This window comes from Lissotriton helveticus, chromosome 7 (genome assembly GCF_964261635.1).
Source record: "Lissotriton helveticus chromosome 7, aLisHel1.1, whole genome shotgun sequence".
Lineage (NCBI taxonomy): Eukaryota > Metazoa > Chordata > Amphibia > Caudata > Salamandridae > Lissotriton > Lissotriton helveticus.
In genome coordinates this window covers 1,215,533,216-1,215,551,136 of record NC_136068.1, presented here as the reverse complement: position 1 = coordinate 1,215,551,136, position 17,921 = coordinate 1,215,533,216, and positions in this window count along the sequence as shown.

Below are 17,921 nucleotides of genomic sequence, written 5' to 3'. Positions count from 1 at the left end.
CTCCATTCAGTGCCAAAAAAGCCTTCTCAGGGCAAAACATAATTAATAATATTTAAATACCATGGTCCTTGACCTGAATTTTCTCGGCCGGTCATGTTCCACATACAGATCCAAAGTATACATATATCTAAAATCTATGTTATACACTGTTCAATCTATATATCCATACATAAAACATCCATTTTTAAATGTTACATCAGTCATTTATTTCTAAAGTAACAAGTTGTTAGTTGTACCTGCACTGAATTCTCCCTCCAACCCAAGTTTACTCTCTCCACCATTTGGCTTGAACTTCCCGTTTTGCTTGGGAATCCCCATACTTCCCAGTCCATCAAATTAGGGCCTGTTTTGCCTCAACCACTTTTCCTAAATGTGCCATCTAGCTTTAACAGTCATATATTACATCTACTCAGTCAAATCATCTAATATATTTTGAGGGGTAGGACATAAAATCATTCATTTCTTGTTGACCTCACTACCCTCCATAATTTCCCCAAAATAATCCCAAAACCTGAGGTTTAGTTTTCAGGCCCTCTGTGCCAAATCTTTTAACGTACCCTTAAGAGTACCCATATACAATTAATTCTACTTCCTGAAGGACTCCTGCCTCAGCATCTGTTTGTTCAGTCTTGTATGACTTATATCTAGAGCATCTATTTTCCCTCTAAAAACTATTAACTTTTCTGTAAGTGTATCAAGAGAACTTTGAGTGGCAAACACAATTGTATTATCCTTTTCCTTCTAAATCAATAGTTGTCTGATAATTTTCTCTTGTTAAAAAGAGGCTACGTTAAATGTTGAACTGTTGCAGTCCAACTGGAAAATCTCTAGGAGTATATGGTACAGATGAGATGATAGGTACACACAAATTCCTTATTACTTACAGACACCTCAAAAGATTTACATTGTCACCCTAAAGCAGTTCATCACTTGATTTCTCCGAGCGTAACTCTACCCAGATGACATCACATCACTCAAGTCCACCCTACTGATTACCCAAACCTGGTTAACTGAGAACTACCTCCTGCTAAACACCTCCAAAACAGAATTCCTCCTCATTTCTCCCCCGAAACATACTCCTTAAAATCAACCTCTGGATGAACCAACTCACCGCCTTCAACCGCTCTCCCAGCATTAGTGACTCAACTAAATCTCTAGGAAGCACCCCGGACAAGCATCTGAATATGAAGACCCATATTAGCAACGTGTGCAAGGGAGCCAACCACCTTCTGAGAACACTCAGGAATCTCAAACCTTTCCTACCTCAAGCAGATTTCAAGCAAGTGGTTCAAGCGCTTGTTTTGCCGAGGCTTGACTATGGCAGTGCTACGCTATGTGGCCTCCTCAAATACACTTTGGCCCCCCTAAAGGCTTCACTGAACGCAGCGGCAAGATTGATTATCGGCACCAAGTGAAATGCTCACATCTCCCTGGTCTTAAAATCTCTAAACTGCTTGCCCTATGAAGAAAGAATTCAACTGAAGATTGTCTGACTATTGCACAAAGCCCTCCACTTTAAAGCCCCCAAGTACCTTGCGCAAAAGCTAGAACTATCCGGAGGGGGGAGACCGTCAAGGAGTGCTAACTTCCTCTTCTTGAAACCTCAGATCTTCCGCAAAAACAGAATCTGCCAACGAGCCTTCTCTGGCTCTGCACCAAAAATTTGGAACTCTCTTCCACCGGAAATTCGTAGAATATCTTCCAAGGTTGCTTTCAAAGTGGAAGCAAAAAGATTACTCATGAATAAGTTCTTACCTTAACATGAGGGACTATTGTCAGCTTAATTGCATCGGATATACTACAGTATTTACTACAGTATTGGTTATTAATCCTGTTTATTATTATTGAATTTGCTTCCCTTATGTCATCTTTCATGGACTAGCCCCTTCTTCGTTACCCCAGGTTTATAAAGGATCTGTTATGGGTGCACTATATGATTCAATGCCTATTAGATTCCCCATTTGATTCTTGTTGTGATCTGTTACCTTCCTTTCCCTCAAATTGTAAAGCGTTCTGATGTCCTTCCGGATCAAGTTTGCGCTATATAAAAATTCATAAATAAATAAATAAATACATTATCTTGGAGTATTGGGAGCTCATTTGATTTGAGAACCATTCTACCCGTCTCGGCAAAAGGATGATCATCTTTCAGCTGTGACCGGTTCCTCATATTTCTCTCCCCATCCCCATTCTACTTTACTAGTACTTATTGGTTGAATTGGGGAAACAAGAAAAAGCCCTTGTTTGCTTAAGCGACTCTAAACAGCACAGCTCAAAAAGCAAGTAGGTCCAATGCTTAACGCCAATTATGGGTTCGGAGGTGTGACTCAACTAGCACACCCAGCAGGGTAAAGAGATTGCTTGAATTTCCTTTGACCATAAATACTTCACTTAAGGGACTTTTACTTTGAAGCTACCTACCGCATCTAGATAGTGACTTCCCATCATTGCATGATTAGATATTTTGGGGAGCAGCTTCCGTCGTCTTTATTAACCTTAAATCCCCTTTAGGTCAAAATGAATTGTAGAGGGAGTTGGGAGTTTACCCGTGTTCCGAGAACTAGTGAATTATGGATCGGTCCCACCAAGTACCAATGTCTTATACGTCCTTTCTACTTATTTGTATTTCATTTCTTAACCCTATTAATAATAACGTTAATGTAAAGATTTATAAAGATCACAGTGCACGAGGAGGCATTAAGGCCCTGCCTCAAAAGGGACCTACAGGGGCATTCAGAAACTGCACGTGGCAGACCAGATAATTTCATAAAAGGACAGAACACATTACCCATTTATATGAATGTGTGAGTAACCACGTTTATAAAGGTGTGCTAAATGTAGGATATTGGAATTTTGCTTCTGATGGAGAGAGGCAATTGATTAAATACCCTAGCTGTGGGATTGGAAAATATTTGCCTGAGCACGTATGATTTTAGGCAACTGCCAAAGGTGAGCAAGAGATGAACAAAGAGAGCATCTTGGAGTGTATGTACAGAATGGTTTTTGTAGACAAAAAACAGTCCTTGAGATTTAGTCACATTTTGGCAAATCAGCACGTATTTAAACAGCACTCCTTTAGATATGGGAAGACATTTTGGCTAGCTAATGGATGACTTGCATGTTTTCTTATTTTTAGTCCAATAACTAACCGGTTGCTATGTTTTAGATAACCTGCAGTGTTTTTCCTGGAAGCCTGGAAGACCTAGGTACACAGAATTGTCATCATTGAGGTGCGAAGAAATCATTGACTAGACAATGTATTAAAGGCAGTCATCAAGGAGAAGTTGAGGGCTTTTCATCAAAGTCATGTGAGTTAGAAAGCTAATGGGTGACAATTTATTGATCTAGTGGTTGAAAGTTAAACTATAAACAAATATGACATTTCAAATCATTAGTATATTATATTGTATTTGGGTGATGCTCATAAAAGTGGGCCACCAAGCATCAGATCTACAGAAGGCCAAGCTGAACACAACTCTCTATTTACAGCGTAGTTACGCTTTACAACGTATTTCTTACTTATGTTTAACTGAAGACAACTGAAGATCATTCACGCTCCTTCTGCTATCAGGCGTAGGTAAGATTGGTGATGCATGGATGCCACTCTCTGCTCCATCTAGATAATCATGGCTCAGGGTTTACCTCTTGGAGTCCTTCCTCATATTACTGACTTAGAATAAGCCGGCTTCCTAGATTCTGCACCCCATCTCTGTGCTAGAATTCCCCTTTAGATATACAATGTAGAGCACCGCCAACTTCAAACACTGTTTGGGCATGTCGAAAGGCATATCAAGCTTCATTTACACAAACGTACTTCAGCTAAACCTGCCTTCTACATAACAACATGATTACAGTTTCATATATAAGCAAAACACTGGCAGTCAACACTATGTCAATCCCCTGCTATATTGCACCAGTCCCACACACAATCGGCAAATGCAATGGGAACAATTGGACCCCTCCTACAAAGATGACATTTCACAACAATCGTTGTCAAATATGATGGCCTCTCGCACACTGACTCAACATAGTCAGTGCCTGGCTCAACTCCTAAACCTACCCAGACAGTCTCAAAACAGGACCGAGCCTGTTACTGCTAAAAGACCCCTACCAAAACCCAGATGATGTCACCAACTACTGCCCAATCATTTCTCACCCATTGCGTCTGAAAATTACTCAATACAAATTACCCATTTATTTCCTCTTCAAATACTTTGAAAAAGGAGTGTTCATGCGACCCAAAATAACAGATCCACAAGAACCACATCCACCCTTCCACATCCACCCTTCCAAGACAGCTTAGGTCATGCCGTAGTACAAAGACTACTGCACTGACTCCAGGTAATATTCAGTGTCACACTTCTGATAAATTACCAATGGAACACTCATTCTCCTCTATACAGCATCCATTTTTTGTAAAAAGCATTTGTGCTATCTATTCCTGATATAATTAATGTTAGGGCAAAAGATAAATGAACTTATTACAAATTTAGCAGTCCGACCACCTTAGGGGCTGCGTCTACCCTGGCAGCAGCCCACGGCGCTGGCAGTCCAAAGACTGCCATATAACGAGTTGACCAACGGGCCGGAGATGTGGAGGCGTTGATCTTGCAGCAATTGTGAGTACAATTACCAAATATATTGATGCCTGTGTGTGCATTTTGACTGCATATGTCTCAGAAGCACACATATTTTTTTAGTTTTATTTAATGACATTTATAAAGCGCATACAATTACCAGTGGGCGTCTCGGCGCTGTCTGCAAAAATGTCTCTCCCTGAACAGGTGATCCAGAAGCTTGATTTACTGGTTAAATAACCACGTCTTCAGTTTTTTCCTAAACTGAAGGAGTGAGGGGCTTGTTTTTAAGTGGTATGATAGGGTGTTCCAGATTTTAGGGGCCGCAACTGAGAAGCGGCGGTCACCCCAAGAGACTGTTCTGCTTCGTTGAACCACCAGTTGGTTAAGTGAGGTGGATCTGAGTGTTCTGGGCGGATTATAGGGAATTAGTTGCTCTTTAAGGAAACGCGGTCCTTGGTCCTGCAGTGTTTTGTAAACTATGCACAGTGATTTGAACTTTATCCTGTTTTGGATGGTTAACCAATGGTAGCTTTTCAGAGTATCTGAGATGGGTGCAAATTTAGGTTTTTTGGACAGCACGCGTGCCGCCGCGTTCTGCACGGTCTGTAGTTTTTTGGTTACTCTGTTTTGTGCATTGAGCAAAAGACCATTACAGTAGTCTAGGGATGTCAAGACCAGGGAGGTGACTAACGTCTTGGCAGCCGAGTCTGGTAGATAAGGTAAAATTTTCCTTATCATTTTGAGCTTGAAATGGGCGTTTGTTGCCACCTTATTTGCATGAGCCAGGAAATTAAGCTGGTCGTCGAATGTTACTCCTAGGTTTCTAACCTTAGCGGTGGGGCAGGGAGGAGTGCCTAGAGCCGATGGCCACCAAACTACAGACCAGACTGGCAGCAAGTTGCCAAAGATAACCACCTCCGTTTTATCGGAATTGAGCTTCAAGCAGTTTTTTGCCATCCACTCACCGATAGCAATCATCCCACTTTGAAACCTCGCTGCCACCTCCTGTCCATCACCCTTTATGGCCAACACCAATTGGGTGTCGTCGGCGTATGAGGTTAGGCTCATCCCATATGCTTTGATGACACTTGCAAGGTCCGACACATATATGTTAAATAGTGTCGGACTTAGGGATGAGCCTTGAGGAACCCCACACGGTAACGACAAATTTGCCGATTGAAAAGGGCCTAGTGTAACCGCCTGGGTTCTGTTAGCTAGAAAGGAGGCGAGTAGGTCCCTTGCAGTGAGCTGAATACCCATCCTTTCGACACGATCGACCAGGATCTTATGGTCGACCGTGTCGAAGGCTGCTGATAGATCAAGAAGGACAAGCAAAGCTGTTCCTCCTTGATCACGGATGAATCTTATATCATCAGCTGCTTTGATGAGAGCGGTTTCCGTACCATGGTGTTTACGGAAACCGAACTGGGTGTCATCCAGCAAGTTGTTGCTTTCTATGTATTCCGACAACTGCTGATTCATAGCCTTTTCTGTAACTTTAGCTAAAAAAGGGAGACTCGCTATGGGGCGATAGTTTTTGAGTTCACCCTTATCCAGACTAGGCTTTTTAAGCAGGGGTTTGATCAACGTGTTTTTTAAAGAATCAGGATAAATTCCAGATGTCAGAATTATATTGCAAACATGAGTGATAATAGGGATGATCATGTCTGGCACCATCGCGATCACAGAAGTTGGACATGGATCCAGGGCTGACCCAGCTTTAATTGATTTAACTATGCCCTTGATTTGGTCAGTAGTAAGGGGTTTAAAACTGGTCATGGTATTTTTTAAAGTAGTCATGGGGGTGGAAGCACTACTGCTGCCAGAGTTAGAGTTAAAGGCCTGGTAAATGTCATTTACCTTTGCGAAGAAAAACTTAGATAAGGCATCACATAATACTTGTGATGGGGGCGGATTGAGATCCGGGGTGTTACCCGAAAGAGTTTAGGCAATGTTAAAGAGCTGTTTGCTAGAGTTATTCGCAGTCTCTATATGAATTGTAAAAAAATGTTTTTTAGCTGCTGTTATCATTGCTTTGTAGGAGGCAAGAGCTTTTTATATATTTTTCCTTATTGTCGCTGTCATAGGTTCTTCGCCAGTGCCTTTCCCTGTTCCTAGTTAATTGTTTTTGGATTTTTAATTCTTCTGTGTACCACTTGGCCGTTGGCGAACTTCTATTTCTTGAAAGGGATTTGATTGGAGCCAACTGAGTCGTGGCATCGCCCAGCCATTTCTGGAATTGATTAGTTGCAATGTTCGGATCAGTAGATAGTTCCGGGCTGGTATTGTTTAAGAGCGACGTTAAGTCATTAGGGTTTATGTCCTTCCATGCTCTAAACGTAGCTGTTTTCGGGTGAACAGTCTTTTTCCTCAACGAGCCTTTAATAGTGAGGCTGCTAAGAATGACTGAGTGGTCTGTCCAGGTCATGGGGGAAACTGAAGTTATGCACAGACCTTCCACATTTGTGAAAATTCCATCCAGCGTGTGGCCTGCCTGGTGGGTAGGCGTCATGACCAATTGTCTGAGGCCCAATATTTCTAAGTCTGATATAAGGGCAGTAGTGTCCCTATCACTGCTTTGTTCCAGATAAAAATTGAAGTCGCCCATGATTGTGGTGGACTCTTCTGTAATTATGGACTCAGTAATATTGCTTAGATTAGCGAGGAATGCTGATCTGGTCCCAGGGGGTCTATAAAGAAGTACTCCCTTGAAGTTATAGGTTGAAGTAAGTTTTATATTAAAATGCATGGCTTCGCATGATGTCATGGGAATAGGCGAGAGGCGGACCTCAAATTGGTCTCTTGCTATGATTGCTAGCCCACCTCCTTTCCCTTTGGCCCTATCCTGCCGATAGGCATTATAGCCTAGGGGAGCTGCCGTTACGTAGTCAGGGGCAGATGCCTCATCGGTCCATGTCTCTGTATGTAGAGAACATCCAGATTAAGATCAATAATGAGATCAGCTATTTCCTGGCTATGTTTGCACAGGGAACGCGCATTAATGAGTGCCATGGTAATATGCGCATCTCTCTCAGAAACTGGAGTTTTAGCAGCGATGGTAGGTTTATTAAGCGCGAGCATGATAAATGTGTAAAACAAAACGATATATCTATTACCGGGGTTTAGCCCATATGTAGGCAGGCCTGGCAATGTGGTATAGGGACTTACCTGGAGATCGCCACAAACAGGTACGTAATCCTTGTTGTGAAGATCCTGCTGTGAAGGGGGGACTTGGAGAAAGCGAACCAAATCAGACTCTGCATAGAAGTAAAAGAAAGGGGTGAGTACGCACCCCAAATCCTTTGTCACTGCCACCTTAAATCAGGCTGTCAGACCACCGAGGTCCGCTTGTGGAACAGGCAACTTGTTATACGGATAGCAGTGCCACTTCCCTGCACCGCCTTATGGCAGCTGCCTTTCCCCGACTGCGAACCCGGAGGTCTGCAGTTTTCTGGTGGTCTCAGCGGTCCAGCGTCAGTCTTCCCCAAGCTGATCCACCCAACTCATAATACTGCGTTCGAACCACCGAGCTCATCACGCTTGGACCGCCGCCACCACCAATGCGGCGGTCTACAGGACCGCCAAACTCATAATAAGGCTCTAAATGACCTTCTGTTGCTGACATGGACCTGTACTGCTGACTACTGCCTAATCAGAGGAGAAACAAGGACCAGCTTCAGAAACCAATACAATTTCAAGCCATAATTAAATCTAGAATAGCTCACATAGCGTATTTTTTTGTTCAGGAAATATAATACTAAAAAACCTAAACAATATTTTTCCAGGCAGAATTTGACAATTTAATGCCATTCCCTACGTGGCAGATTTTTACCTACGTGGTAGTTTATTGTTACCAAGGCTGAGCCTGTGGGTTGCATGGCACAGATATGTTATTGAGCATAGCCCATTTTTAATGAGCTGTCTTGTGACCTTGTTTAAATGGACTAAGAGATACTATATTCGTTTTCTGAGTCATACATGGAAGAGGTTTACTTTAGAATGTGCTTAATCTGAGCTGGGCTGTTGGTGACCCCATGTCATGTGCCGTTCTTAATTTTTAAAAAGGCACTCTTCAACTACTGCCATAACACTCCTACAAGTGTGACAAATGAGACTATTCCAGGCACCCCCAAACTAGAAGAATGGCTTTGGTGGCAAGTGTCAGTCATTTGTAATGCATAATGAATCAACAAACAACTGCTGTTGTGCCAATCTCTAAATTACATGAACAAGGCCACCATGTGGCAGACTGTTGTAAGTGCCAGTGTTGGCAATTAAGTGCTGGTGCCGAGCACCGGAAATCAGTGTCTGAAATAAAGCACTGGCATGTGATCCCTTTGGTTCTTCGTGATTCATGGGCAGCGGTCTTTGTATTGTGGGATTAGTATTTTATTGTCATGTTCACATGGGACTTCCACAAAGTTGTGCACTCGGGGAGCACAATGTTGTAGAGTTCATGTTCTCTATTTGCATAGCTAATTTGTTACCAACATCCTTCCTGGTAAACCGGCTGAAATAACTAAGCCACTTAAGCATCACTCTCAAATATGCGTGTGGTGTGTGATTCACAGGTTTCATTTCCAGCAGGAATGCTACATCTTTTCACCTTTAACGTGTACGACGTGGATATTCAGTAAAAACAGATTATCTGGCAGTGCAACATGACTATCAGTTTAACATCATTTTTAGGTCTCGCCTAGGCAGCGCATGCGCTGTCTCGTCAAGAGATGCTGTATACAGTATAGTGGGGGAAGCTCGAATCATAATTTCTGCATTCTGATTGGTGCTTGGCTTGTTAATCCCGCCTCCTGACGTCCATGTCATAATTTTTAACCTTACGAGGCTATCAGCCCCTTTAATAGAAAAACAGTTTTGTTCCCCAGTCTCTCCTCGTTCTCTCCTGCAGTCCGTATTTTTTTTTACCACCAATACCTCCCCACCCACTCCCATTCATGCCTTCTTTAATGACCACAATTGAGGTAAAACAAAATGGAGCCCGGGATAAAATGTTAAAAAGCACCCCTCCCTATTTTTAACTGATATGTAAGATATTTAGGGTCAGAAATTTAAATTCATGCATATAGGTTAAATCTAAGGTAATTCATTCTAGTGGGAATGAAGAGGAACAGCACTTGTGTATGTGATGCATGTGTGCTCGATCCACTTAGTTCCTGTACTCACCAGCAGGAACCATACGGAGCTAAGGCAGGGACTGCATGTAACTCATGCAGGGACTACCCAAATGCCACGCATTGATTTAAAGATCTCACCCAGAGATATGCAGAGCTCGTGTACGCAGCACACAGAGTTCATGCAGGAACTACAGGGAGCTTATGCAGAAATAACACTTTGTTCATGCAAGGACCAAACGGCTAATGGAGGCACCACACTGGGGTTAGAGAGGGACTACAAAGGGCTCATTCAAGCACCACACGGAGTTCTTGCAGAGACTTCACAGAACTCATGCATGTACTGCATGGAGGTGAGGCAGGGATGACACAGACTTAACGCAGGCGCCACTCTGGGCTCATACCGAGACCACAAGGAGTTTGTGTAGAGATAGCTCAGACGCTCCAATAGTATCTTGTATTTGCCGAACTACGTACCTGCGTCACCAGTAGAGGTTAGGCAGGGCCTCCAGTGAGATCCTGCAGACACCCAATGCAGCTCGTAAGTGAGCACAGCTGAGCGCTGCAGGTACCCTCTGAACTCCTGCAGAAAGGGGCATTGACTACAAGTGCTGCCAAGTACACAACACCTTCATTTCTTCACCCCTACTATCTTAGTCCTGTCCGACTCTTTCCATATATATACCAATTCCCTTTGTTTCATGTAGTTTCCCTTCTCTACTGCTTTCTCTCTCTCTTCCCCCATGTTGTGTCCAAGCTGATTTTCCAAAACTACATATTTCTTTCTCTCCTCCAAATCTCTCAGCTTTTTCCCCTTCATGTTATATCTCTTTTAAACACCCATTGTTGCCCCTTTTCACTATGCGCCTTTCTCTTTGTTTCTCATTCTGTGCTCTTCTGTTAAATTGGGTTATAGTCAGTGTCACTGGAATGATGTGGTAGAGGAAGACCACATTATGCAGCAGGGTTGACTAAATTATGCACCAAGAAAAGTCTATGGCTGCATGGATAGTACTTATAAGGTCCAAAAGGCAAATGCTTTTTAGTGTAGGGTGGTGATTAAGAGTGCACAAATTCCAGACCAAGATTTGGGATCTCATGTACGATCCCAAAACTAATGAGGTAGTCTGAGCTAGTAGGTGCGCAGGTTCAAATGGAGAGAGGCAGTAATAACTCTTACAATCCAGTCTGCCCAACACACTTTCACAACTCTGGCGCCATCAGAACCGCAGTCATTCAGCGGTCATTCCCCACAACTTGGATGAAATGTCTGGAACCTTCGTCAGCAGTGGGGCTGAAGAAGCTGAAACCTGGGCGGGCCCTTCTCGCTCCCCGTCTTACACAACGCCTTCTGCTCGTGTAGTGGTATTTCCTACACCGAGCTGCTCTAAATCGCGTTGTCATAATCTCACTACTATCCTTTCCCGCATATCCTCCTAAAATACCTGAGCTCAGAATGTTACATTTCTGTCCGTTTACCACTCTTTGTTCGCAATATCAGTCAGTCAATTAAGAGTGTGTAAAGCGCCGCTACTCACAGTGAGGGCCTCAAGGCGCCGATAAAGTTGATGGAATTTTAAGTAGTATATAATTTTGTGGCCTTAATTATTTATATTTATTGTGTGCACTGTTTATCAGTTGGTATCGGATGCATAAAAAGGAGGCAGCTGAGCGAAGAGACTTGGGGTTAGTGATACACTGATGAAATAGGATGTCCTAGTGAGTTGCACGTAGTTAGATATAGCTCAGAAAGAATCTTATCTTTCTTTTAGAAAGAAGCTTTTCTTTCTTTTAGAAACCCCTCACTCACCACCTAGTGGTGACATGCTTCATCATCGGGGTCCACCCAAGTGGCCGAGTGCCACTCGGGTGTGCTTCGACGTCTGCAACTGCAGCAGAACTGGTTTTTTGTGACAGTGTGTATAGTGAGTGATTTTTAAAAATATCTTTGTAACAGACATCCACTAGCTTTTAGCACCACAAGCTTTTATAAAAAAACTACAGGAACAGCCGTAAAAAAGAAAGAAAAAACACAACTGTATATGACCACCATATACCCTTAGATTTGAACCACATTATCGATAGTTTTGAAATATGCCGATTCCCACACGTTAAAAAGTCTTAAGCCAATACACGATCTGATATACAGTGAAAATCTTTAATCTGAGGAGCCCTTGGAGCGTTACTTGTAATATAGTTCACACAATATATTGCAATCTGTCAATATAGGTATTGACATATGTGGACTTGTACTAGTTTTCCCTTAGAAAAGTATGTCAAGACAATCTTTTTACTGTGGTAAAGAGAGGCTTCACAATAAAGCTCTAAGCACATTGGGAGTGACATTTTATTTCATAGATATCCCCTAACACGTAGGGATTAAATTGAGCTTAGTACACGATCCCTAACAGACACTAGAGTCACGCCCCTTCACCCGATCACGTGGGCGGAAGCGTTTTTGGAGCCACAGACTGCTTTTAAATGAACGAGTGTGCAGCGTGTGCCATCGACGGGATCCGATGGAGCTCCGAAATAGGTAGACGGGTGGGCGAAAAGGTTGAAATACGTGAGTACTAGTGAAGGCTGCTTGCTGCCCTTCACTCCCCCGATCCCCTGTCCCCGGAACTCAGACAAAAACAATACGGATATGGCTGTCTCAATATAGGACAGCTTTTGAATCTTGCAACAATACTTACCGAGTTTTACACTTTGGCAACAGAATGCCTCAGTAACCAGTCCCTCCACGGTATCCATGAGGCTTTAGTGTTAACAATAACTTGTAAGTGTTTTTTAACGTAGTAATAATGGATTTGCCTTGGTTTCGCACATTGTTTTGTTGTGTAATTTTGCCCGTTCTAGGATAAAAACAAATTGGGGTAAAGCATGCCACAAATCACCTTGATTCAAGTTATAAAGTAGCCCGATATTGACTGGGGCACGAATGACACTTATGTGAAACTAAACGCAACTGGGAGAGTGTGAGCACTTTCAAGAAGTGTAATAGCCCTCCACCAAGACCACACATCATTGTATGCCACAATAGGCAGCATTCCACCATTAGCTGTCTTTGAAGACTCGTGAGTCTTTTATATTTCACAGTGCACTTTTTGTCAGCAATTCACATAAGGCTGACTTCGGTTGGCATATTTCACGGAGTATACATAAATAATCTGGGAGTACCAAATGTGAATTCATTGAATGTTTGCATATAAACCATGCTATCCCCCGCCTGGTTTTTCTCTTTCAGAAGCTTTTATACTTACACAGAATGCTGTAAGAGTGCCTATTCATGAGTATATGATTAGGCAATCTAGCGAATCAGGAGAGGGTACACCTTAGCGTGCGTAGACCTCCCGTTTGGCACACTTGGTCCTGAAGAATACCTTGCGACAAGCTAATAAGGTTGAAACATGTTAACCATATTCTCATCTAAATATTGGTACTCGTTGGTCAATCTAGCCATACATTTAGTATCACACCTGTTTTTAACATATCTTGTGGCTCCAGAATAAAACGAAGGATCGTCACAAAGATATTTTTTAAAATCACTCACTATACACACTGTCACAAAAAACCATCTCCACTGCAGTTGCAGGCGTTGAAGCACACTCGAGTGGCACTCGGCAACTTAGGTGGACCCCTATGATGAAGCATATCACCACTAGGTGGTGAGTGAGGGCTTTCTAAAAGAAAGAAAAGCTTCTTTCTAAAAGAAAGATAAGATTATTTCTGAGCTATATCTAACTCCGTGCAACACACTAGGACATCCTGTCCTGGGGAGACTCCCTTCTTTGTTATTCAAATTGTGTACTTAAGGGACTGGGAGTGTTCCTCTCCTTATTTCCCTTACTCTCCCTTTGTTTGAACAGATACTGATGAAATAGCCATGTTTTCAAAAACGAACTGAACAATAGTGGTGGTGGGGGGTGTTAAGCAGTCCCTCCTCAAAGAAGGGGAGGAGATTTCCTGTGCATGGCCATCAAGTATGAGTATTCCTAATACTAGGTAGGAGGAGAGGTGAGAAGAGATGTGACTTAGCGGCCAGAGCTGCTGGTTTTGCAAACTGTGGACCCCGGTGTCGGTGCTCCTCTGGTGAACCTCTTGATGTAAAACAAGACTCAAGGAAGCAGTAATCTGGGCGCATCTCTTATTATGGGCAGCTAGCTGGATACAGTGACGGGAAGCTGCAGCAACTAATGCCTTCCTATCTCATGGATCTGGTGCTTACTGACCAGTTGATTGCCCTCCTCCCTACTACTTCCTGTCCCTCCCTTGAGGAGGTAGTGACCACTGTGGAAGGCCACTCAGGTTCCCAAGAACCTAGTACCTGTCTCAGACTTTGAGTGTGTGACATCATGACACATGGTTCGAACCCTGGTCTCTACTGTTGGGTCAATATCAAGTGATTCTGGGTAATTCCCTTAATTTATCTCAACCTACAAATGTGAAATGTCATGTATGAAATGTATTTCGGTAATCCCAACTCAATGTACATGATCTAGATTGCCTCTCAATTCCCCATGTAATATACAGCTGCATGGAACGTACAGTTACCTAGTTTGATTTCCTATATATCAATACCAGTACATAGGTATAGCCAGCATACTGTCAAAAGGAGGTCTAAGAGATATGTGAAAAAAAGGGTGTTGGAAGGAAAGAAGTGTCATTAAGGGAGTCGGGCTTAAAGCAGATACCCAAACTGGTAAAGATGGAGCACTTGGCCATTTGGAGCCAACAACGTTTTACTAAGTGACTGGATATCGAGACAGAACGAGGAAGTGTTTAGGATTTGACAGACACCAGCATTCCGAACCACCTATGAATGTTTATGTAAAGAAGCTTCAATGCCCAAGTAAAGAGAGTTGATGCATTCCAGGTATGACCCAATTGTAGGTTGAATGACTGCCACGCCTTTTTCAGCATATTCAGGAAAAAGAAGTGGACGGGAAGGACTATGTCAGTGTATGGTATCTGAAACTGACTTTGATGAAATAAGGAACCTACATTTCTCAGTATTTCAGCCAGCCAAGGGTGAAACTCTAGCTCTGATGACCAAAGATTAAATGGGAAAGAGTCCACCCACAGAGAAAATATGATGGATACCGGTGGGCAGAAAAAGAGGCTTTAATCACTGTGTGGGGGCTTCAGTTCTTTTTGTCTCAATTCATCTTTCAATACCTCTCCTTAGTATGTGACACACCATCCCTTGCCCTCCGGCCTTCCAAATGCACATAGCAGTAGGTAGGTGTGGGGTAGAGGGTAAATGTGACTGATGCCGACGATACACAGATCGTTGTTGCGGTCTATAAAAACACTTTATCCCCAGCAGTACAGTTTCAACACTGCATGAGGGAAATCAGCCTCTGGATGGGAAGACACTGTTTAAAACTCAATTCGGATAAAACCGAAGTGGTTACCTTTGGCAATCTACAGCCAAAATGGGATGGGCTATGGTGGCCGGCTGAACTGGGACAGACTCCTGAACTAGTAGTGAAGGCTAAAAATCTTGGAGTTCTGACGGATAAAGGTCTCACTTATACACATCAAAACGCTATAGTTTCAGCCTCTTTTTATCTGCTGAAGAAACTTAAAAAGGTCCTACCATTTATTCCTCAGGATCTTAGAAAAACCGTGGTGACCACCTTGGCGTTGCCTAAGCTAGACTACTGTAACGGTCTATATCTTGGATTACAGAAACAACATCTAAAGAAGCTCCAGATGGTGCAGAACGCTGCAGCCAGGCTTCTACTGAAAACCCCCAAGTATCAATCGATTAAAGAAGAGATACGGAATCTCCACTGGTTGCCTGTGGTGCAACGCTCTAAATTTAAGGCACTCTACCTTGCCCATAAATCATTGAATGGGGCATGACAGGTACCTTTGAAACATCTATTCTCATGGTACCACCCAGGCAGGCAGTTAAGATCGACAAATGCCAGAATAATGCTGGTTCCCAAGATCCGTACTGCTAGCTGGGGAGGCCGGAGCACGGCCTATTGTGTAGCAAAACTTTGGAATGCTCTCCCTGCATCTTTGAGAGGGCTGAACTCCCTCTCCTCCTTCGGAAAACCATTAAAAACCTGGCTATTCTCAAACTAGACGCATTGTGTCTTCGTTGTCTTCAGGTACTACTCTGGTCCAGCGCCAAGACACCTCAGGGTATTTGCGCGCTTTATACGTTTCACTAACATTAACATTAACATTAACATGTATAGTTCTGTATCTAATATTCTGCCATCAAGTTCATATTCTAGCTGACCAGTTACCCTCTAAGACTGTTCAAAAGGCTGCTATGGTTTTGTACCAAGAAACAAAAAAGTGGAGTGCTTAAATTTATCTCAGGACCTAATAATTATTATTAATGCCACATTCCAGCCCAACCTTTTTTGGCCACCATGCCACTAAAGACAGAAACCAGACATATGCAAATCATTCTTCTCCAGTAGGGACAGTTGTGACTGAACTGCTAAGCATAACCCCTGTGAACAGGGAACATAAGCAGTTCCAGACTACTTTCAGACCAGTTAAGCCTGGTCAGTGACGTATAGCTTGAGTCTTGTGGTACAGTGAGTGTAAGAAATTGGTTTATTGGTTCAGTGGGTAGAACACTACTAAAGCAGGAAACACAATCCTTGTCAGGGTGAAGCCACAAGCAAATCCTAAATTAACCTGTGCCTAACCCTTGGGTAGCTTGGCACAGAGCAGTTAGGCTTAACTCAGAGGCAATGCGTAAAGTATTTGTGCAGCACTTCAAACAGTAACACAGTGAAAACACACTACAAATAGGATCCCACACCATCTGAGAATAGTAGAGTCATGTCTAATAAATAAAACAAGACCAAAATGACAATAATCCAATCAGTAGAACTTAAGATATGCAATTCTAAAAATTTAAATGAAAATAGCGCCAAAAAGCAAAAAGTGCCAACTGTTGTTATCTGGTCGCGGTAGATCAGGACAAAGACACAAGTTAAGGCCGAACGCAATTGAGACAGTTTGGCTGAACAACAGTACCATAAATCCTGATTGCGAAGAGTTGTGGAGTTTTGCCTTGAAGATATGTCACGCAGCCTAGTTAATGCATTGGTTCCGAGGAGATGTGAGGTCTTTCATCATCATTATCAAGGATCCCATTAACATAGGGCTTGCGATGCAAAGTTCGGTTTGGAGGACGCCCCACACATTTGTGGTCCAAACGGCTGTGGGGCTGGAAGGAGAGGTCCTGCATTATTCTCGAGGAGCCCTTTGATGAGAGGCATGCAATGCGAGGGCCTGTACTGGGGATGCTTCGTACAGCAGCGGTTCCGATGGATCTGCAAGACTTTAACGTGAAGTTCTGGGATCGTGAAAGTCAGTGAAGCAAGGGTGATGTGTCGGTCCTGGTCTGGGTTGCACCACGCAACAGATGGGATGTGTTGGTTCTGCTGGATCTGTAGATGGGATGACAGATCACCTTCAAGCACACTTTCAAGAGTCCAGGACTGGGGCGGCACCTTTTTTCAGGATTAGACTCACAGTTGCAGATTACAGGTGCTGTTTACAAGAGACTAGCCCTTGGAGTCACTCTGGTGGTCCTGGGTACGAGTTGCAGTTCAAGTCCTTTTCACCCGGGCAAGAGGTCAGCAGGCAGCAGGTCAGCACATCAGGTAGCAGTCATTTAGGGTAGCAGCCCAACAGAGTAACAGTCCTTTCAGCAGCACAGCAATCCTTTTTCCTGGTAAAGTCTTCCACAGGTCCTGAAGTGTACTGCAATGTTGACACCTGGTGCCTCCTTTGAAGTGGGAGAAGCTTCTAGAGGTTTCCATTTGAAGTGCACAGGATTCCTGCCTCTCCTGTTCTGGCTCCAGACTAACTACAAGGGGTATGCAATCCTATGTGTCAAGGCAGGTCACAGCATATTCGGCCGTTCCTAAATCCACCCTCCCATCCTGCTAGTGAATTCCCATCCAGTCACTCCTAAGCTCTCTTTTGTGTATAGCTGTCTAGGAAGAATAGAAAAAGTCTAAGCGTTATCTACACCCAGCATGTGATCACAAGCTTTACCTCTCCCTTCATCGTCGATTGCTGAAAATGCCCTAGACACATCAGCTTTTCAAACTAGTCAGTAGGGCAAACTGCAAAGCAATTTTTAAAACTTTTTTGTCATGGGACAACAAGGTAGTGTATGCTCTACACTGCCCTCCTTCTACAGCCCACATGAAATCCATTCCCT